The sequence below is a fragment of the Acipenser ruthenus genome, chromosome 42 (genome assembly GCF_902713425.1).
Source record: "Acipenser ruthenus chromosome 42, fAciRut3.2 maternal haplotype, whole genome shotgun sequence".
Classification (NCBI taxonomy): domain Eukaryota; kingdom Metazoa; phylum Chordata; class Actinopteri; order Acipenseriformes; family Acipenseridae; genus Acipenser; species Acipenser ruthenus.
Window position 1 is genome coordinate 3,779,049 of NC_081230.1, and position 23,529 is coordinate 3,802,577.

The following is a 23,529-nucleotide window of genomic DNA, read 5'->3' on the forward strand; positions in this document are numbered from 1 at the left end:
TGATGTTTTTTCGCATGCTCGATGATTGCCTGTAGCACCTTCAGGTTTTCAGAACAGCCTGGTTGAGAGGACAGGCCTTTGTCAGCCTTCCTGTGATAATTCGTGAGAACAGCCTCAGGACCATTAAACCGATTGTAATCGGTCTCCAACTGCCAAAAGTCATAGTTACTCCCATTGTTTCCCGGCAAAGGGGCGCTTTGCTGCTGCTGCTGCCTTGAAAGCGAGGGCTCCTTGCACCACTAAACAGCTGCGTTTCTGCTTTACCGCTGCGCTCATCCTCCTCCTCCCACGAGCGCAGCGGTAAAGCAGAAACGCAGCTGTTTAGTGGTGCAAGGAGCCCTCGCTTTCAAGGCAGCAGCAGCAGCAGCAGCAGCAGCAGCAGCAGCAAAGCGCCCCTTTGCCGGGACCGAACGGCACTTGTGTTTTGGGAAGAGTTCCCTGTTTTGTTTTGTTTGGCCTTGCCGCCGGGTAGAGGAGAAGGCCTTTGGGCCGGCCGGAAGGGCTGAGCTCCAAGTAAAGCCACACTCTGGCTTCTCTTCAGTTCGAATAAATCTTTCGCCTTTTACTAAAGATTTCCGTGGAGAGGAGCATTTATGAGTTCAATGCAATTTTTGGCTAGCCCTGCCCCTTGGGGTGGGGCTCGACATGGGTTTAAAAGCAGAACGAGCACAGCGGTGGCGGCGGCGGCGGCTGTGTTAATAATTGGAGCCTGGCAGATTGCATAAATCTTTCTAAGGACTAAGGCTTAGAGGGTAGTGGCATTGCCCGCTCCCTCCAACGGTCTGTGAGAGGTTTGTTCGAGGGAAGAGGAACAGACCTTTTTTATTTTTGACTGGCTTTTCTTCAGCTCGGCAACTTTTTGGAAGACTAATGCTCAGTCTGGTTTTGGCTTGCCCAATCCAGGCCGAGGGTCTTTCAAGATTTAGTTGACTGTTGAGAGCAGTTTTTCTTTTTCAGGTGGTTCCAGTTTTTTTCCTTTTCAGGCGGTTCCGGCTTTTCCAGACGTTCCTGGAGTTCGAGAGAAGGAAGACCTACCATCCAGACGACCTTTGAGGACCCTTTGATGACCTAGACGACCTCATCCCCAGCCCTTGATCGTGATTGAGATCCAGACCGAGAGAGCAGCCGGCGCCCAGCAGAGGGCGCCATCTGGGAGGAGCAGAGGGTGGCCCCAGACCCCGAGGAGGCGTCACAGCCACGATTCTTCCTGCACGGTCTCGGTGCCAAGCAGCGTCCCCTACTCCGCCAGGGAAGGACACCGTTCACCTGGGGAGGGGGTCCCTCTTGCGAGGCGACCATCTCCTCAGGGACTAAAGTAATAGTTCCTTCAACTGCCCAGATTTGCTGCTTACGTTGTCTCTTTTCCGCAGAGAGAGACAACCCGGACGTCCAGAGGCTTCTCCCACCCCAATCGGAGGAGCCAGCTGAAGGATGGCGTTCCGGCCAACCCAGGAGACCAGGAGGCACAATGCGGTGCGCTTCACAAGAAACCAGCAAGAGGAAACGGAACCAGGACTGACGAGACTGGAGTTCAGCCGGACCATTCTTGAGAGGGGTATGGGTTTTTCCCCTTCTGACTTGAATTGTTTGGTGAAATTGCCAAGGCTTAAGGAAGAGTTTGAGGTCAGTTTTAGGAACCCCCAAAAATTACAAGAAATGTGGTCCTTTTGGGGGGAGAATAAATATCTCGCTCTATACAAAGAATTTTGTGTGGATGCACTGACAGACAGAGAAATGAAAGTTGTTACTGTCCAATTTTTCAATGAGGCTGTTAGCGACTATGACATTACAACATGGCTTAACCGCTATGGGAGGGTGTCATCAGAAGGGAGGAAAATTACTGACGAAGATGGGGTTTGGACAGGAGCCAGAAAGTGGCTGGTACGCCTCAATGTTGATCCATCGGGCATTGGAGGCGTCCGCCATATTCCAAACTCCATAGTGTTAGGGCCCAACAGAGGGCTGGTATTCTATAATGGGATACCAAAACTCTGCAGGAAATGTGGGGAATTAGGACACCTGGCGGCCGCATGTACTGTAGTCAAGTGCAGGAACTGCGGCGCACCCCACGAGACCAGCCACTGCAGAGAAGAGAGGCAGTGCAATTTGTGTGGAAAGAAGGGGCACCTGTTTAAGGACTGCCCTTCTTCCTATGCCAACATGGCCAGAGCCAGCAAGGCAAATACCAACAAGCCTAGGCCTGAGCAGGAAGAGGGAGCAAGTAACAAAGATCAGTCCACATCACCACCAACAGCATCAAAAACCCAGACTCCAGCACCACCATCATCACCAGCACCCCACTCACCCCCCCGCCCCCGAGACATGTCCCGTTTTACGAGGACCCCTTCCCCCAACCCAGAGAGAGAGTACAACAGCCACTCCACTAACTCCTCCAGTAGCTCCTCTGATACAGAACATGAGGCAGGGAGGGAGCCCGGACCCAGCAGCAGCCCCCCCCCTGAATAGGGCCCTCTCAGCGCCAGCACTCCCCCTCGGCTCTCGTTATGATGCCATAAGGACTGAGTCCGTGGGGGAGGAAAGCGAAAGCGACAGTGAAAGTGAGAGTGAGAAGGAGGGGAAGGGAGTGAAGAACCAGCCGAGGGTGGGGGAAAGAAAGGGTAGAGACGAGGGTGGGAAAAGAAAGAAGATAGAGACCAAAGACAGCAAGTTGCAGGTGGCCCCCATAGATCCAAAACCAGCTAATGTCCACACAAAGTCCCCAGTCTTGCCCTCGCAGGCAGAGACGGAGGCGAGTGGGATGGCTACACTGCCGCCTAGTGGGCAGGTAGCAGCCAGCCAGGGCATCCCCAGCCAGCCTTCCCAGTCATTAACACAAACCCTAGCACACCTCGCAGAAGAGGTGTTCACTAATGCACCGAGGGAGAGGTCGGGGTCAACACCTTCCCTGACCAGCAGTACCTTGGTAGCAATGACCCTCTTCAAGCGAAGGGCCTCCCTTCAAAGCATCCTTGACCCCCTCCCTTGTATGGGCAAAACCAGGGGCCCCCTAGAGGTCCTCCTAGATACAGCACTGGAGGACATGGGAATACCCCTGGACGCGGTAAACCAGAAGTCTGCTAACAACTCCAATTCAACAGACGGTAACAGCCAAAGAAGGCTGTCTGTCATAACCCCCCCCCCCCTCCCCCAGGACAAAGCTGACCCACACATTCTGAGGTGCCCTGAGCAAGTTCCACCAGACTTACCTTGTGGGGAGTTGAATAGCCCAAACAACTCCATGTACTGTGCATACAAAGACGGTGCCTTCTTGGACGAGGCAGCAGTGAGTACCTTCTCAGGGGTGATGGGAGTTGCAAATAAGCCCAAGCCCCCTCGAAGCAAGCGTAGAGCTAAGAGTAGGAAGAGTGTCCCGACCTCCCAATCATAGTCGCTATGGGGTGGACGCAGCGACTCCTTTTCTTGTTAGCTACCCTGATGGCCCTGATATGTGTGTCTGTTAATGTCAGGAGCATCAGGGAGACACAAAAAAGATTTGATGTTCTAAACTATTTAACTAACTTGAAAGCAGATATCATCTTTCTGCAGGAGTGTGGTATTTGGTCAAGCCCTGATTATAGGGACCTGAAGGAGAGTGGGACCCTGGGGGACTCCTTCTGGTCGGGCTCCAACATAGCCAGAGCCGACAGAGTAGGTATCCTGTTTAAAAACCCATTTATTACCTCCCGCAGCAGCAGGGAGGTAGAACCTGGTAGAATTCTGAGCGTGGATGTGACATACAACAACACTCCCCTCAGACTGGTCAATGTCTACGCACCCACTAACCAAAACGAAAGAGTTCAATTTTTTCCACAGCTGCATCCACTCCTGCTGGGGAACCTACCCGTCATCGTGTCGGGTGACTTCAATTGTGCTCTAAGGGACGTAGACCGGAGCAGGCCACGCAACGACCGCTCTAGTAGAGTTTTGTCCTCCGTAATATCTGATTTCTCCCTGTGTGATGCAGGTAAGGACCTGGTGCCTCCCTTTACCTGGGTGAGCTCATCTGGGACCTCCTTCTCCCGTATAGATCTCGTCCTGCATACCAGCTCCCTTACGAAGACGGCAGTAGACACCCAGGCCGTCTTCTTCTCTGACCATAGGCTCCTGCAGGTAACATTGCAGGTCCCTCATACCTCCCAGGGGTCTGGAAATTAAGCAAAAGAAAGGAGGGCCAAATATAAACACCTGAATGCTGCCCTCCAGCATCTGAGCCTGCTTCAGCTTCGGGGGTTCCCTGTAAGCGACGAGATAGCCCAGACCAAGCTAGATCTTTCAGTGCTTTGTAGGGAGGAACAACGAAAGGTCATGCACAATACAAAAGTGCAAAAAATGGAGGAAGACGAAAAGTGTACCCGCTTCCTCTTCCAGAAAACGAGGGAGAAGCGGCACTTGATGTCCTCCATGCTCGACAGCAGTGGGAGGATAGTAGAGGATAGTGAGGGAGTGAAAAAAGTGGTAGAGAACTTCTATAGGGACCTATATAACATCAAAGCTACAGATGACACCCTGATAGAGTGGTTCCTGAGCCAGTTGGAGCCTGACTCAGTGCGGGACGAGGAGGAAGAGGAGGAGAAGGACCCAGAACTCACGCTGGAGGAGCTCACCCAGGCGGTTAAGACCATGAACACCGGTAAGACGCCAGGTCCAGATGGCATCCCGGGTGAGTATTACCATCTTTTTTGGGACACACTAAAAGTCAATTTAGCGGAGGTCTACAGAGCGGTCTACAGGGAGAAGTGGTTGGGCCCTTCTATGCGGGAGAGTGTAATTACTCTCCTTCATAAGAAAGGGGAAGTTAAAGATCTACGGAATTGGCGCCCAATCAGCCTCCTTTGCGTGGATTACAAGATCCTAGCCAAAGCTCTGATGCTCCTGGTACAAGTACACCTCCCTTTGGTCATTTGCCCCAACGAGGCTTGTGGTGTCCCAGGGAGGTCCATCACCGATATTTTAATGTTAACAAGGGACATTCTGGCTTATTCTAGAGAACGGAACCATCCCCTCTGCCTGTTCAACCTTGACCAGGAGAAGGCGTTCGATAGGGTAAGCCATGAATATATGTACTAAGTGATGGACAAGATGAAATTCGCTAATGGACTTAGGGAGTGGGTTAAAACTATCTATACAAACATTAGTACCCGAGTCTTGGTGAACAGACACCTGACTGGTAAAATATCTATCCAGTCAGGGGTCAGACAGGGTTGCCCACTATCCCCACTGCTATATGTTGTGTGCATTGAACCCCTCCTGCAGGCAATTCGTAGGGATACCAATATAACTGGTTTCCAGCTGCCTGGATCCAACGGGGTCCAGGTCAAAACAACAGCATGGACGATGTGTCACTCATTTGCACCAACACATCGTCGGTACCTCGGATTAGTAATATCCTTGAGAAGTACTGCACGGCGACCGGGGCAGTGATTAATAAGTCCAAGAGCGAAGTCTACGTGTCTAAAAATTGGCAGGTAGATAGGGAACTGTCGGACATGTACCCTGTCAAAAAGGACAAAATCAAGATTCTGGGCCTCATTTTCGAGAACAATAGCTCAGGGGCCCAGAGCTGGACGGCGGCCATTAACCAGGTCTGTAAAAAGATTGGCGGATGGAGCACAAGATCCTTAACAATGACGGGTAGAGTATTAATAACCAAGTCTATACTGTTCCCCATCCTCTCTTATGTAGGAAAAATCTTTCCCCCATACAAGACCACCAAAAAAGTGGTGGACCGCATTATCCACCGCTTTATCTGGGGCAGCAAGATGGAGAGGGTAAAGCGAGCCACCTTGAGTAAAGCCGACAAGAAGGGAGGTAAGGGGGTCCCGGACGTTGTGCAGCTCACCCGAGTGCAGGGGCTCACGCAAACTATCAAGAACATCCAGGCCCTGGACAGGAAGGTATGTTACATGAATCGTTTCCATTTTGCCACCTGTCTCAGGGCCTTGGGCCTCTGCACTATTGATAACACCGTGCCGTACTCCTGGGACCCCCCATTGTATTATAGAACCTTAAGGGACACTATATATAAATTGGGCTTAGATAAAGCAAAATTGGCCTCCTGGGAATACAAGGCTGTAACTAAATATCTTGCCGGTTCCCAGGAAATTGAAAAAGTAGCTACTTTCTCCCTCGCCCAAAGCCAAAAAATCTGGGAGAATGTGTCTCACAGCTGCCTCAGTAATGTCCAGAAGGATATAGCATGGAACACCGTCCACAGTTCACTCCCCACTCGAGCGTTCATGTTCAGGAGGGGACTAGCCCAAGTAGAAACATGCCCCTATGCAAAGTGCCGCAAGAGAGAAACACCAGCCCATATCTTCTGGGAGTGTGATGTGGCTGGCAGTGTCTGGCTCTCTGTCTCTGTCTTCCTAAACAGGTTTGCTGACACGGCCAAGATGACCGCTGAGACTGTGCTCTATGGGCCTGCGGGAGGAATCGCTACCCGCACAGCTAAGTGCGTTTGGCGTGTCATCAATGTTGTCAAGCAGATCCTGTGGGAGGGCCGTAACGTCTGTGTCTACCACAAGCAGGAGCTAGACACTATCACCACGACCAGAAGGGCACAAACTCTTATCAAGGACTTTGTAATTCTGGACATCTGGACCCTCGGGAAGGACAAGGCCTGCGTGGATTGGAGGATCGCCGGACTTCAGGACGTGAAGATGGAATGAAGGAAAAAACTGGAACCGCTAGCTCCTAGGAGCGGGACTACGGGGCACCGCTAAGCCTTTTATTTATTTTGTCATGCCAGCATTCCGCCCTTTTTAGCTGGCATGACCGTTTTTGAACGGTGCCCTGGTTTTATGTAGTCTTTTTGTTTCAGTTTTATGGACTTTTATTTCATTTATTTTGAATGGTTTATTTGATTTTGTTTTGTTTTGTTTATGTATCTAAAAGATTTTTAATGTTAACTATTAAAAGTTACATTTTAAGTGTTTTAAAATTTTAGAATTTTAACTCACTGTTTTATACACTGTCCCCTTTCCCTGTTTTATTTCTATAGTTTTATTGTTCTGTTGTATGTTCACTTTTGAACTTTTTTAGAGAGCACTCCCCGGCCCTCACAAGCACTGGTTTTTTATAGATGGTTCTTTTTTTCCAGTCACTTTTAAAGCAGCACAGGTTTTTTTCATGTTGATTTTAATCTGTGTCTGTTTTAACCATGTACAAAGCACGATTGTCTTGGTGTTTTTAAATGTATTTTAAATGCTTTTAAAACAAAATGTATGTCTGTATGCATGAATGTCATCTTTAAAAGAAATGTAAAATGAATGAAATGAATGGGTGTAAATGGAAAAAAAATGGTAAAATCTCAATAAAAAAGTATTTTACTAAAGATTTCCATGGAGAGGAGCATTTATGAGTTCAATGCAATTTTTGGCTAGCCTTGCCCCTCGGGGAGGGGCTCGACATGGGTTTAAAAGCAGAACGAGCACAGCGGCGGCGGACGTGTTAATAACTGGAGCCTGGCACCTTTTTTTTCTTTTTCTTTTTTTTTCTTGTTTCCATTTTTCCCCTCAGTCCAAGAAGCAAGTACCCCGGCAGCTCCGGCAGCTCCGGCAGGCAGCCGCGCCCGGGGCGTTTGGGCAAAACCATTGTGGGCATCGCTTCTCAGCCTCTTGACTCAGATCATATCTATGTGGCCTGACGGCAGCATAGGATCTGAGTTGCGATCGCTTGGTAAACGGGAGTAGTATTGTCTACTGGTTTGGTATAGTAAACGGTCCCAGGATTGCCTGTTGGTAAACGGTGACAAGGCTGCTTGTTGGTTTTTTCTTTTGGAATAGGTGCTGGTGAAACTAGAGAGCGGAGGAAGGACTTAGTGAAAGCAGCCTTGAGACAGCAGGTAAGGAGGACCCTTTGGGGGCTCCTTATCTGTTCTTTCTTTTAGTTTTTTTTTATTTGTATTTTTTTTGTTGTGATATTTATGTTATATTTTGTGAGATGTCAACCTCACGGTCGTCGGGCCGGCGCTTTAACTGCGTTCGGGTTGCGGTGAGAAGGCTTTATAGAGAAGGGGATGAGAAAGTGGAGTTGGACAGGTTGGAGTTTTCTAGGGCTGTGTTACAGAAGGTGCTAGGTTTCAAGCCAACAGACTTGAATTGTATAATTACTTTTAGCAGGGGTAGTGCCTGGGATGTGAGTTTTATGACGAAGGCATTGCTTAAACAGTGTTGTGATGGTTTTTCTAGGATGGGGCAGCATGAGTTGTTAAAAAAGTTTGAAGTAAGTACCCTGACTGATTTATCCAGGAGAACGGTGGTAGTAAGGATGTGCTCTGAGGTTGTTACAGAGGAGGACGTGTGCACGTGGTTGAGGAGGTACTGCTCTGTAGAGTTTCCTTGCCTCTGAGTCTTTTTGCCTGCCAATAACATCTGGGCCCACGACGCTACCCTGTCACATATGGTTTTAGAAGCGGGATAGCACCCCCTAGAGACTCGGAGCGGGACTGTAGTTTTTTAAAAAAAATAAATAAATGGGAAAGAAGCAGCGGCAGAAGCCGCAGCGCGGGACTGGTCGCAAGCCCCACCGCACATCTGGCAAAGTGGACGTCTGCATGACCTGCTTGAGGGGGGAGGAGTGGTGTTTTGAAGTTGGCGAGGTCGGGCACGTGTCGCCCGTCTACTACCACTCCCCACCTCAGGAAGAAGAGGTGGAACTGGAGCCACAGCCACAGGAGGAGGATGGCTGGGAAGCCCTCCTCCACAGCATGGGCGTACAGGTATTGTTGCTGCATCTGTGGGGAGTGGGGCCATTTCCCAGCTAACTGCTCCCTCCCACCAGAAGAATGCCTGCTGCCTCTGCATCCACCACTGCCACCAGCAGAGGGAGACAGCCTGCTTGTCCCGCCTCTGCCAGCAGAGGGAGCATGCCTGCTGGTCCCCCTGCTGCAGCCAGAAGGTGAGGAGCCCCTGCCGCCTTCGCAGCCAGAAGGGGAGGAGCCCCTGCCGCCTTCGCAGCCAGAAGGGGAGGAGCCACCTTCGCAGCCAGAAGGGGAGGAGCCGCCTTCGCAGCCAGAAGGGGAGGAGCCGTCTTCGCAGCCAGAAGGGGAGGAGCCGCCTTCGCAGCCAGAAGGGGAGGAGCCCCTGCCGCCTTTGTCATCAAGAGGAGAGGAGCAGGAGCTACCTCTGCCTCCAACACCACCATTGGGAGAAGTGGAGCTCCTGCTGCCGCCTTCATGGCCAGGGGCTCCCCTCCCGCCATCGCCTGGGCCTGCCTGCTGCTCTGCATCGCCTGGGGTTGCTTGCATCTCCCTTGCTTCTCCTAGGGTTGCTGCCGGTTCTGCGTCGCCTCCCGAGGGTCCGCTGCCACCGTCGCCTCCCAAGGGTCCGCTGCCGCCGTGGCCTCCCGAGGGTCCGCTGCCGCCGTCGCCTCCCGAGGGTCCGCTGCCACCATTGCCTGGGGTCGCTGCAGGCATCGCTTTGCTTGGGGTCGCTGCCAGCACTTCATGGCAGCAGGGAATACTGTGGCCAGAGCAGCACAAAGGGAAGCTACCGGCTACGAAGAAGGGGGGGGGGGGGTTGAGGAGACCACATCCACCACAGCCACGACCACTCGCTGGGCCTGACTCCCAGGTAGCAGCACCACCAGGCATGGGAGGTCGTAGCGAGTGGTGATTTGGTGGTGGTTGGCAGAGATGGGGTTAATTTCCTATCCCTGCCAAAATACATGTGAGAATGAGGCTGGAGCTGATTGAATAATTGATAATTAGGCTCCAGCCACATGCTATAAAAAAGGGGGACATCCTTTGTTTGGTAGAGATGTTTTGGGTGAGTGGTTGTTTGTTTGTGCTCTGGTTATATTTCTGAGAAAGAAGTGTAGTGAAGGCTGATGCCCAGCCTACCTTTTTGTATTTTGTTTAAACCTTTTGTTTTGGCCAGTTATTTTGTAATTGTGTTATTGCGAAAGTTCTGTTTTGTTTAACTGTTTTATTTTTGCTATGTGAGCAGTGTTTTGTTTGACTTTTTGATTTCCCTTTTGTTTATTAAACAGCGCAGAAGCGTGTTAACTACAGTTTCCTTGCCTCTGAGTCTCTTTGCCTGCCAATAACATCTGGGCCCACGACGCTACCCTGTCACAGTCCCCCATAGGGGGACCCGTCTATATTAAATTGATTTTTGGAAGCAGGAGATGGAACCAGGGCTTGCTCCGTCCACTCCACGCATCGACCCGGTATTGCAGTACCTCCGGGAACGGTGCACAAGAAAGGTTGAAAAAGAGAGAGAATGAGAGAGAGAAGAGAGAGAGAGAGAGAGAGAGAGAGAGAGAGAGAGAGAGAGAGAGAGAGAGAGAGAGAGAGAGCCAGCCCCTCCCTTTTTCTGTGTTGTATTTTTCCCTGCTCTTTTTGTTCGTTTTTTTTTTTTTGTTCCAATTAAGGCAAGCAGGCAGGCAGGCAGGCAGGCCAGTGTACCCAGAAGGCCTTGCGCTCGTGGGAGGAGGAGGATGAGCGCAGCGGTAAAGCAGAAACGCAGTTGTTTAGTGGGGCAAGAAGCTCTCGCTTTTAAGGCGACGGCAGCAGGTGCAGCAGCAAAGCACCCCTTTGCCGGGACCGAACAGCACTTGCGTTTTGGGAAGAGTTCCCTGTTTTGTTTTGTTTTGTTTGGCCTTGTCGCCGGGTAGAGGAGAAGGCCTTTGGGCCGGCCGGAAGAGCTGGACTCCAAGTAAAGCCACACTCTGGTTTCTCTTCAGTTCGAGTAAATCTTTCGCCTTTTACTAAAGATTTCTGGAGGACATGGGAATACCTCTGGACAGCTCCAATTCAACAGACGGTAACAGCCAAAGAAGGCTGTCTGTCATAACCCCCCCCCCAGGACAAAGCTGACCCACACGTTCCGAGAGGCCCTGAGCAAGTTCCACCAGACTTACCTTGTGGGGAGTTGAATAGCCCAAACAACTCCACGTACTGTGCATACAAAGACGGTGCCTTCTTGGACGAGGCAGCAGTGAGTACCTTCTCAGGGGTGATGGGAGTTGCAAATAAGCCCAAGCCCCCTCGAAGCAAGCGTAGAGCTAAGAGTAGGAAGATTGTCCCGACCTCCCAATCATAGTCGCTATGGGGAGGACGCAGCGACTCCTTTTCTTGTTAGCTACCCTGATGGCCCTGATATGTGTGTCTGTTAATGTCAGGAGCATCAGGGAGACACAAAAAAGATTTGATGTACTAAACTATCTAGCTAACTTGAAAGCAGATATCATCTTTCTGCAGGAGTGTGGTATTTCGTCGAGCCCTGATCACCGTGTAACAATTTTTTTTTTTTTTTTTGGTTCCTGGGTAGTAAGTGTTATTTCCTAATTGCTTATGCCTCAAAAGTATAGAAAATGGCTATTATTCCCCACAAACTTTGCTTTTGTGACCAGGACAGTGATATTTTGAAATGTACCTATTTCCAATGAGAAAACGGGCGAATTTGTGTCTTTTCGTTCACATAAAGTCAGGGCGACTTACAATCGCAAGCAAATACATTTCAAGTGTTACAATACAAGTAATACAATAAGAGCAAGAAATACAATATTTTTTGTTCAAGTATGACAAACCACAATTCAATAATACAGCAGATAATAGTGATAGTTACATCAGGATATGATTAAATACAAAATACTACAGGTTAAACACTTGGCAGATTACAGTATTCTGAAGTACAGGATTAAATGCAGTAAAATAGGGGGCAGATAAGAGCAAAATAAAGCACATTTAAATGAAGGGTGATAGTGTCCCAGGATACAACAGAGGAGTTCTACAGGTGCTGTTTGAAGAGGTGAGTCTTAAGAAGGCGCCGAAATGTGGTCAGGGACTGGGCAGTCCTGACATCTGTAGGAAGGTCATTCCACCACTGCGGAGCAAGGGTGGAGAAGGAGCGGGCTCTGGAGGCAGGGGAGCATAGCGGAGGTAGAGCCAGTCTTCTAGTGCAGGCGGAGCGGAGAGGTCGGGTGGAGGTGTAGGGAGAGATGAGGGTCTGGAGGTAGCTGGGTGCTGTCTGGTCAAGGCATCTTTAGGCTAGTACAAGAGTCTTGAACTGGATGCGAGCGGTGATCGGGAGCCAGTGGAGCGAGCGGAGTAGTGGAGTAGCGTGGGCGAAGCGAGGCAGAGAGAACACCAGGTGGGCAGCAGAGTTCTGGATGAGCTGGAGCGGACGGGTGGCGGACGCAGGGAGGCCAGTTAGGAGGGAGTTGCAGTAGTCTAGGTGGGAGAGTACCAGGGCCTGGACCAGGAGCTGGGTAGCATAGTTGGTGAGGAAGGGTCGGATTCTTCGTATGTTGCTGAGGAAGAATTGGCAAGTGCGTGCCAGAGTGGAGATGTGCTGGAAATAAGAGAGGCAGGGGTCCAGGGTGACTCCAAGGTTCTTAGCGGAGGAAGAGGGAGAGAGTGTGGTAGATTCCAGAGGAACAGAGATAGAGAGATCAGAGGAGGGGGAGGAGGAGGGAAAGAAAAGGAGGTCAGATTTAGAGAGGTTGAGTTTGAGGTGATGCGAGCGCATCCAGGAGGAAATAGCAGACAGACAGGTAGAGATACGGGAGGAGATGGTGGAGTCAGAGGTGGGGAAGGAGAGGAAAATCTGAGCATCATCAGCATAGAAATGGTATGAGAAACCATAGGATGCGATGAGGGGGAACAGGGAGCGGGTGTAGAGAGAGAACAGGAAAGGACCCAAGACTGACCCTTGGGGGACTCCAGTTAAGGGAGGGTGAGGTGTGGAGGTTGCTCCACGCCAGGTTACCTGGTAAGTGCGGTTGGAGAGGTAGGAGGAGAACCAGGCCAGAGCAGTGCCAGAGATCCCCAGGTCAGCAAGAGATGATAGTAGAATAGAGTGATCAACAGTGTCAAAGGCAGCAGAGAGGTCAAGGAGAATTAGGACAGAGGAGAGAGAGGCAGCTCGGGCAGACTTAAGTGAGTTGGTGACAGACAGGAGGGCGGTTTCAGTGGAGTGAGCAGAGCGGAAGCCAGATTGGAGAGGGTCAAGCAGAGAGTGGTAGGATAGGAAAGCAGAGAGCTGGCGTTGTACAGTCCGCGTGAGGGTTTTGGAGAGGAAGGATAGGAGGGAGACAGGATGGTAGCTCTGGAGGGAGGTGGGGTTGAGGGTAGGTTTTTTGAGGAGGGGAGTGATAGAGGCTTTTTTGAAGGCAGAGGGAAAGATACCAGAAAGTAGAGAGGTGTTGAGGAGGGAGGAGATGAAGGGGAGTAGAGCAGGAGCAGCAGCTTGAAAGAGGTGAGTGGGGAGGGGGTCCAAGGCACACGTGGTGGGTTTGTGACCCTGGAGCAGGGAGGAGAGGTCAGAGTCTGAGAGGGGCAAGAAGGTGGAGAAGGAGGGCGAGTTAGTAGGGGATGTAGTGGGTGTAGGGGTTGGAGCAGGCGGGGGTGCGGGGGAGGGAGAGGTGTTAAAGAGTTTGCGGATATCTGAGATTTTAGAAGAGAAGAAGGAGGCAAAGTGGTCAGGGGAGATAGAGGAGGGAGGAGGAGGGAAATAGGGTTTAGGAGGGAGGAGAAGGTAGAGAATAGTTTACGTGGGTTGTTAGTGGAGGCTTTGATTACAGATTGGAAATAAGCACATTTAGCAGAGGAGAGAGTAGAGGAGAAGGAGGAGAGGAGAGTGCGGTAATGGTCTAGGGCAGCAGGGAGTTTGGTTCTCTTCCATTTCTTTTCAGCAGATCGCAGTGTGATTCTTGCCGAGCGGAGCGCAGAGGAGAGCCAGGGATGGGGAGGGGAGGGGCGAGCAGGTCGGGAGGTGAGGGGACAGAGGGAGTCGAGGGAGGAGATCAGTGAGGAGAAGAGGGTGGAGGTAGCAGAGTCTATGGAGAGTTGTGAAAAGGAGTCGATAGGAGGGAGGTGAGAGAGAGCACTCAGTGTTCACTCAGTGAGCAGGGAAGTGGGGTAATATTTCCTGCCACGTTTTCAAACATCAGCATACATTGGATAAGAATGCAGCCCAAGGCTAGTTACCTTTATAGTCAAATTATTGATTGTTGTTTATGAAATGGATTTTGTTTTTAGAAGTTACATTTTGACAGGTAGTAATTAACAAGTAGTGTTATGTTAATATTTTAAGTACCATATTTACATGTTGTATGTAAAGATTTGTATAAAGAGGATCCTGAACAATAGGTTGTGCTATACAGCTTTCATTTCACTCAGGACAGATTTCCCAATAAACCACAAGCCTCGAATGGTACACTTGAATGTTTCCACTCCATTAATGAACAGCGATGCTGGAATCCATTGTGATATTTTTTTTCCCCGCTCTGCAGACTCTTCCCTGTGTGCAGCTGGAGGGCAGTTTCCACAACGAAGGATACCAGCTGGAGCCAGGTGCCTGCTGCTCACATCATCATGTTATTATTATTATTCTATTTCTCTATCAAGCCTGCTGTTCTACAAGCAAGGGTAATGTGTGAACTATCAGCAGTCTCAGGGTGGAAGTTCTGAATCCAGCCTGGTGATGAAGCCCCATGAAACAATGACTTGATTTACATGCGGGGAAACTTTCAGGACATTTGTCTACTGTCATGACTTATTTAAGGTGGTACAGCTGGATTACTATTTTAGATAGGTGTGGTTTCTGTTTAGTTTATGTTTGAATAACAATATAACAAATTATACAAAAACAATCAAATACAACATGAAGTTTCAAAGCAGGAATTGTTCAATTAAATATAAACCAAAACTATCTAAAATTGTAAGTCAGCCATACCACCTTAAATAAGTCATGACAGTAGAAGATAAGCCATGACATTTTAAACCAAGCCAGCGTCTCACTTGATAAAAGCCCTGCCACATGGAAAACAAATTGGTGTTATGAAAAGAGACTTTTTAATTTTATGAAATATGAAGTTTTTTTCAGCTTTTTTAAGACTATCCTTATATATTCATCCTCTTCAGATATACTAGAAATGGTGTCTATAGTGTTCTTTCTAGTTTCCTCCGTCCTGCCTGTATAGTGATGCATTAGATCACATGCAATCACAGTACAGCCATAGCTGAAGGGTTAATATGGATAACAAAAATACAATTGTTTGTGTTGTTTTGAGTGGAATAGTGGGTTTCTAGATTAGAATCTGTGATTGAAATTACTGATGTCCCGCATGTGTTGGCCTTTATTAAAACACACAACAAATCTATTGTTCCTGTCATCACAAAATCTCTTTTGAATCCCCTTCCAGATTTGAACTTGGATCCAGAGACAGTGTCCAGTACAGGATCTGTGCAAACTCTCAGCGCCCCTGTGCAGGTTAGTAGTCTCTGCTTTGGATTGTTAAGCAGCAATTCTAGTCAACTCTCCATTATTCAGAGTAATATGGGGGAGGATGATCTGGATTAAACAGAAACACACAGAAAAACACATCTAGTATACTTTGTGTTCCGCGTTTTGCTTTCTTTATTTTTGATAACCCTGTGATGTCCCTATAAACATAATTTGAGCTGATTTACTTTCTTAATCAATATTTAATTACCAAAGGACATTGGTTCAATTTACCCTTCTATGTTTTGATTGAGTTAAAAAGGACATGCATTGATCTTGCCTGATTCCGGACCTGCATTTCATTCGGGCTCAGTCTAATCATTGCTGAATTTCATTGCGTTCGTTTTCTTCTGCTAATTTAAATAACATTTCACTTATCAAATATACAATTTATTGACTTAATAACTGTTAATTAATGTTTAAAGGGAGGTAAAGAGCTGGAAAAAGAAAACCGATAACTTGGAATACTAAATATACTGGACTTCAAGTCATCAGTGTACAGTACTGTTTATTTGTTTTTGAATCACTCCACCATTGTTTTATCTAATTCTTTGAAATAATTGTTTTTCATTGATTTTTCAGATTAGCCGATAAATAGTTACAGTTATGTGTATGAAATAAACAAATCTTTCTTCTTTTTAAATTGTGAACTGTCTGTTCATCTATCCTGTAGTCTGATGACATCGTCACTCCTTAATACATTTTTATACTGTTGGGAGACGCGTGCAGGAAGAGCCAGGTGCCTTCGGGAGACTCTAATACAGTACCTCCTGGTTTAGTTGGTAAAGCTAAAATCCAATCTTCTAATATGTATGTTAGAGAAAGGAGCCATGTGACCTGACTATGTATGGTCTCATTCCTACTACAAACCGAATAAATAAATGGGCTCGGTTTGTACCTCAACTCACTGATGATGTTGAATCCCTTCTACTTGTTATGCTCCTAACTGTGATTGACGAGCTTCCCATCAGTACAAGATGGATAATGTTTGGAAAGTCAAATGGAAATAACATATACCATATGTTCTTTAAAATGATCAATATTATTATTATAACAGTAGTAAAAACCAAATACTGACACTTACAGAACATTATTGAATAATTTGAAGGAAACATAGAAATGTATTACACAAATACTTCCAAATGTGATGAAATTTGACTTTCAAAAGCCAGCCCTTATGCTTTACACACACAGTTAGGGAACAGGTTTACACAGTTACTTTTTCTGAACTTGGAATGTCTTTCTTTATATTCTATAACTTTGTAGAATTATACATCAAAAGTCCTTCATAACCACTCATTCACACCAGCTGTCACTCCTTATTACTACTATACTACCATCATTTATGACACAGGCATGTGGTTAGGATTACTGTGAAATTTGAAAGGCAATGTTTGCTGAAGGGTTTGCACAGTCTGACACAGGAAGTGGTATGGTATATTTATTCATTTAAACAAGATTATTACAATTGGTAAACATGTCAGACTCTACTGCAAAGCTCTTGAGTGTGCTTGGTTGAATACAGAGCCTGAAGATCTGCAGAGTAATTCATGGGTGGAAATGAAAGAAAGTGGAGGAATTGGAGCAGTCACTGGAGCTGCTGCCGTGTCTCCAGTAACACATCGGGGGAGTAGATCTGCCTGGCGATGGTGGTGCTGTGGAAGAGCTGCTCTTTCGTGCGGAGATCTGTCCTTGTAGAGCTTCATTAGAGAAAGATGGAGGTGTGGGTCTGTTCATTGAAGGAGGGGGGCATTCTAGTCACTGGTTGAGTGGTTAGTTAGGTGGATCTATTTACTGTTGGAGGGGGAGGTCTATTCATTGGTGGATAGGTGTGTATGTCTAGTGGTGGATAAGGAGGTCTATTCATTGGTGGATAGGTGTGTCTGTCTAGTGGTGGATAAGGAGGTCTATTCATTGGTGGATAGGTGTGTCTGTCTAGTGGTGGATAAGGAGGTCTATTCATTGGTGGATAGGTGTGTCTGTCTAGTGGTGGATAAGGAGGTCTATTCATTGGTGGATAGGTGTGTCTGTCTAGTGGTGGATAAGGAGGTCTATTCATTGGTGGATAGGTGTGTCTGTCTAGTGGTGGATAAGGAGGTCTATTCATTGGTGGATAGGTGTGTCTGTCTAGTGGTGGATAAGGAGGTCTATTCATTGGTTGAATTTCAGATCGATCCATTGGCGGATGGAAAGGTCTATTCATTGATAGGAATTCATTCATTGGTTGACCAGTAGGTCTATTCATTGGTTGAATGGCAGGTCTATTTGGAGGAAATGCAGCTTCCTTCATTGGTTCAGCAGCAGTTCCACTCACAGATGAAAAAGCAGATGCATTTATTGGTCGGGGGGCAGATCTCTTCTTAGAAGAAGCAGAACAGGAAGATCCTGCCATCAGTGTGCCTGGACTTGATGATGGGATTCCAGCTGCTGCATTCTTCTGAAACACAAAGCACTCATCAGCATCAATAACTGCAGTTCACAAAAACATGCATCCCCTTGCAAACAAAGCAACTTCATTTCCAGAAAGATGTGCAGCAATTTCTAGATTGAATAATAGACAGTTTGTTCAAAGCCTTATCAGAAGAACAAGTTAATAAAGACTGACAGAATGAAAGAGTAACCACACAAAGTCATTCCCATAAGTATCTAATAATCTCTTGACTTTACCGGATCATCCAATGGAGTTTCACTTGCAGTCAGAGGTTGGACACAGGCTCCTGGGCAAAGAATAGAATTCAAATCCATTAAAGCAATAAAAGTGAACTAGTTAACTCTTTAAGCAGATAAAATAGTTCCTTACAGACAATCAGAGCAGCTCAGTACCTCCTTAGGCTTAACTGAACATATCTTTTTATTGATTTAAAGACCTTTCTGAAGTTTGTAAACTTGTAAGATTAGCAGTGATAACATTAAATAATTCTATATTCCAAAGAGTAATAAAAGCAGTCACTCTGAGGGGGAAAAAAAAAGATTCTCCTTAACTATAATCTGCCAAGAACCAAAAGGAACGATGACCTCAAGCTCTGTATATACTGTAGCTGTTGAACTCTAATAAATTTACATATTATGTGGGGCACCCAGATTAGCTTTGCATTCCTCTGACACATGATGATGGGATACATTTTGAGATCATTTACTGTATTCTCAAATTTTTATAAAATACATGTATTAAATAATGAATGAAAACATGGCCTGACTTATAGAATTAAAGACATTGTGCACACCACTTAACCATTCAATTCATGATATGCATGGCATTTCCACCGGTAGTGTGCAATGAAAAAGATATATAGCAGTTCTTAATCAACAGGCAGTATGTGTACATATTAATGCAATAATAAAACCAGCTCTCACTGCTGTGCTGGGGGAGGCTCTGTGTCACTCGGTGGGTGGGGGTCAATCGAATTGCTGAAGCTCTTTGCACATTCTCAAGCCTGATGTGAGCCTCGACTAGTCTGAAAAATAGGAAACTATTTCAGCCACTGAACCTTAATGGACAATGTAAAATGATACAAAATGTAATTCAGGGCAGACGCACTTTTGTCGAAGGTTTGCATTTTCATCCTTCTGCACTTGCAGAGCCCGTTCAGCAGCTCGTTTCTGAAGCTGTGACAATACAGAGAGGGATAGAGGGTAGCATTAGGAAGCAACTCTGCTTAAAGAGATCAGCACTGTTCTGTGAAATGGAGGAGTCACAAAACACTTACCCATTTCTCATGCACTGCCTTCTCACAAGACAGATTCTATAAGAGAGAAGATTCATTTCTGTCAGGGCATCGAAAACATAGATGTGAACTTTGCAATTCAAAGGGGATCTCAAGTAGTTTGTGTGTGTGTGTGTGTGTGTGTGTGTGTGTGTGTGTGTGTGTTACTTGTTCCCATATTCTGCTACAATTGTTTAAGTAAGTTGTGTGTTTTTATTTTTTCGACATCCTGACCACTTTTTTACACTATTAAATTACACTACACTGTGCTTCGTTTCCAAGATGGCTTCACAAGTACCCTTCAGAAGAATGTCACAACTATAGTTCCCATCATCCTCTTGCTCATGTATGAATGATGGGGGTGATGGGAAATGTAGTTCTGACGTTCTTCTGAAAGGTACATGTGAAGCCATCTTGGAAACAGAGCATGTAGACTGAAATTTAATAATGTAAAAGGTGGTCAGGATGTAAAACAAATTAAAAATACACACACTTTACTTAAACAGTAGCAACGTATGGGGACGTGTAACACATAAAGATTCTCTCTAATTCAGATTTTTCATTCTTAGCCCCCAGGTAAACATTTTGGACAGTTTTCAAAACAATAGTTTCTGTTGTTGACATGATACATGTTTACAGTATATCTGTATTTCTTACAGGTTCAATGATTAACACATAGTGCTATATTTAAACATGCAGTATAGTAATACTGTACACAAAGATGATTCTACTTTCCATAACAATGACTGCACGTAAACTGTACAACATCATTTGTGTATTGCGATTTCAAACGTGGTGCTTTCTCATTGCAAGATATATAGGTGTATACAGTGCTGTGTGCAGTGCAATCCCATGTGCTGTATACAGATTTTTTCCATTAAAGGGTATACGTATACTGCTGAAACAACCAATATTTAGGTGGAGGGCATGACGGATTGCCAAACAAACTATAACATTCATTTCTTTGAAAACAGCAGAAAGGCAAACTAAAAAGCTAAATAAAGTTTGCAAATGCACAGAGCATTCCACACTATTCTGCACAGGGGGGACTGGCAGATTTTGACCAACCTGTGCAGCAAGTTGAAATCATGGGATAAGCAGCAGGAAGGTTAATAGCAGTCCACAGCTGCTCAGATCTGATATTCTGCCCTACCTGGTATGCATAGGAATACTGTGTATTCTTTAGTGTCTCCTGGATTTTGTGCAATCTTTCCTTGTAAATCTTTAGTTCCTTGTTTGCCTGTACTGGATTTCCATTGCCTTCAAACAGTCTCTCCTCCTTTTCTCCATGCCTGTGCTCTTCCTGAAGGAGTTTTCTGAAAGATTTTAGACTTGTTATCCACAGCTATTAACCACTCAAAACAGTTGAATTCATTAAAGGGGAAATCAAGTTCCCCACAGCTCTGTAAGTAAGGTGTGTGTATTTGTAAACTGTTCACGCCAGAGGTATTTATTTGTTGAACTCTTTCTTTATGACTTTATTAACATCCCACATGTGTCACCAGCTCCATTACAAACCGTCATATTGCTAACTGAAACCCCGCCCTCACAACCTTACTAAGCCCTCTGTCCTTTGACCTGCACAGTATATGCGGTAACACCCCCAATACTCCACAGTATTTTTTTCGACAACCTGACCACTTTTTGACACTATTAAATTGCAGTCTACAGTGCCCTGTTTTCAAGACACATGTACCCTTCATCGTCTGCTGTATGTGTGATGGGGGGTGATGGGAAATGTAGTTCTGAAGTTCTTCTGAAGGGTACATGTGAAGCCATCTTGGAAACAGAGCACTGTAGACTACAATTTAATAGTGTCAAAAAATGGTCAGGATGTCAAAAAACAATACACACATCTTACTTTAACAGTTGTAGCAACATATGAGAACATGTACAGTAACACACACAAAACAACTTTATTTCCCCTTTAACAAGGTGAAGTTCAACTCTTAAGACTCTCTTGAAATCGACTTGGAGCTGAAACATTTGTCATTGATCTCAAGTCTCCTTTAGTGCTTCACAACTTCAGATGTCCATAAAATGGCAGTTGAGTCTCCTCTGTAGCCCCTCCTAGCAGCATGAATACTCACTGTCGGAGAGTGTTCCATGTTTGCTCATACAGATCCCTCAGTATCTCCAGTTTGTGTTGGGCAGTCTTGAGGTTTCTGTGCTCCAGGTTTCTTCTTTTCTCTGTAACACAGATACCCAGTGTAATTCTAATGTAATAACTGGGAGGGAGTTCATTATTAGAGAAGCAAGAAAGCGAACAGGACATGTACCTTCCATCTCACGTCTGCCTTTCTCTTCATCTGCTAGTTTGGCCAGATTTCTGTCTCGTTCTTCTGCCTCTGGTGTGATTTGGATCTAGATTTAAATGAATGGAGAGTACATCGTATACATTCAGAAAACACGTCTTTACCACCCTATTTAATGCATGCTTAGTGTAGTTTATTTCGTTTTTGCCCAGCACATGTATAATGTATCTCAATAGTGGGCAGCAGTGTGGAGTAGTGGTTAGGACTGTGGAATCTGACTGGAGGGTTTAATTCCAGGTGGGGGACACACTGCTGCTGTAACCTTGAGAAAGGTGCTTTAACCAGATTGCTCCAGTTAAAAAAGAAAATTGTAGAAATGCCTAATTATATGTAAAAAATGATGTGATATCTTGTAATAATTGCAAGTCTCCCTGGATAAGAACGTCTGCTAAGAAACTATTAATAGTGCAAAATTGCAGAGCAATTTAATAAAAGCAGCATAAAAAATAATCACCTTCAAATGCTTAAAAAAAGGATAGCTATTTAATTACAAAAGCCAGTTAATTCAAATGGACTAGAATGAATTTGAATTAGACTTACCTGTGAAACGATGTTGATCTGTTTAACTGTCTTCTTCATTTTATTCTCTGAAAGAGTAAATGTGTTTGTTCAAACTCCAGTTTGGTGGTACTCAGCTCTGGCCCTCGACATCCATACCAGTCCTGCTCTTTATTCTAATCAGGTCCACACTACAAAACCGATCTCGAGAACCCAAGTCTAAACCGTTCTGATTAGTCTAGCTCAGAGTGCCCACACTGAAATACCCCTTTCTCTTTAGTCAGTATTAATGCATTCACACATTATTAAAATAGTGTGGTTTCATTTCTAGCAGTGCAGTGGCTAATAGGACTTAATACACTATCCCACCATGCACTAGCTAGTGTTTGCAAACAAGCAAAAGGGGATTCTATGCTAGTAGAACAAATTGTGCTTCTGACTTTCCTGAAAAAATGCAGTCACATATGGCAGTAGGTCCTTTTATATGTAATTTATTTATATAACGTTTATTTTACAAGTTAATTAACGTTTATTTGACCTAAAACCTGCTTCCTACAATGTTCTGATGTTAACAGCAACAGCTCGCCACCTCACACCGGAGTTTACACCCAGTTCCCCTAAGGCAGTGCCTGTTTGCATGAAACATCTTAAGACCATTTCACTTATTTCACTTTATTTATTTTTTACCATCGAGGCATCGTTTTTTCCATAACGCAAAAAAAAAAAAAAAATGCAAAGAGGTATTTTTAGTTATAGCCTACACGGAAATGAAACATTTCTCCAGTCTATCTCCATATCATCATAAGTTTATAACGTAATACTTTAATTATACACATTTCAAATGATCTGTCTCTCACACTACATTAACTCTGTTCCTCAAAAGTTAAAAAAAATATTGCTGTATCATGGAGGACCCACGACCGTCTTCTATGAAATTATTAACCATCTTTCATAAACAAACTGCTTTCAACGTCAATTGTGAACTTCTTGCGCGAAATCATTTAAGAAATGTAAATATTTGCAATAGCCATGCGCCACACGTAAACTGAGGATTCTGGGATATTGGAGGATACACAATACGTAGATCGGTATTACAACGTCCAGACATATGATAATACGCACTAACTGATGCGACCTTATTTAGAACCGGACTGTAAACCACCTTCTGAGGTAGTCTCAAGTCTGGTTCTCGAGGACGGCATTAAACGCTCTGTAGTGTGGACACAAACCGTATTTAGCACTTTTAGGTGGTTTAAAAGCAACTAATACGGATTAAATATTAATCAACAGGTTCAGTGAATTAGAATTAGAATAGAGAGTATGGAGTAAAATCCTTGCACTGGACTAGATGGACTAGCTCTTAAGGGCCAGTTTAGCACCACTACTCTAGCCCCCACCCCCTTAAATATTCAGTTATCTGCTGCATTGCTCGGGGATTACACTGCACCTGGAGTCTCACCATTGACATTTCCTTCCTGAATCGTCACAGTCTCACACTGAGCATCTGCCTTCAGACCTCCCAGCTTGCTTATCTGCTCATATAAAGCCTGTAGATTGTAAGCAGTCAAAGTCGTACACAGTTTTCATAAATGAGTCATTTACATTGAATTAAAAACATTTGAGATTAAAAAAAAATAAAAAATACTATAACTAGTGAACAGAAAGGAGTGGCAATGTTCTATTTTAAGTGAAATAAATAAGTAACATTTAATAAATAAGTTACAGTATCGGCCTGAATTTACGGCGATTTCGATTTTCAAAGAAGAGAAATTTGGAGGATGT

At 45.6% G+C, this 23,529-nt stretch overlaps 1 non-coding gene and 1 pseudogene across 1 annotated transcript; both read left to right on the plus strand.

Annotated features, from left to right (window-relative positions):
• Positions 1-521: 521 nt before the first annotated feature.
• On the plus strand, positions 522-636 carry LOC131709324 (U5 spliceosomal RNA). The gene has a single exon (XR_009311484.1). It is a non-coding gene; the product is annotated as a U5 spliceosomal RNA (small nuclear RNA).
• Positions 637-10,099: 9,463 nt separating this feature from the next.
• LOC131709323 (U2 spliceosomal RNA) lies at positions 10,100-10,197 on the plus strand (annotated as a pseudogene).
• The last annotated feature ends 13,332 nt before the right edge of the window (positions 10,198-23,529 follow it).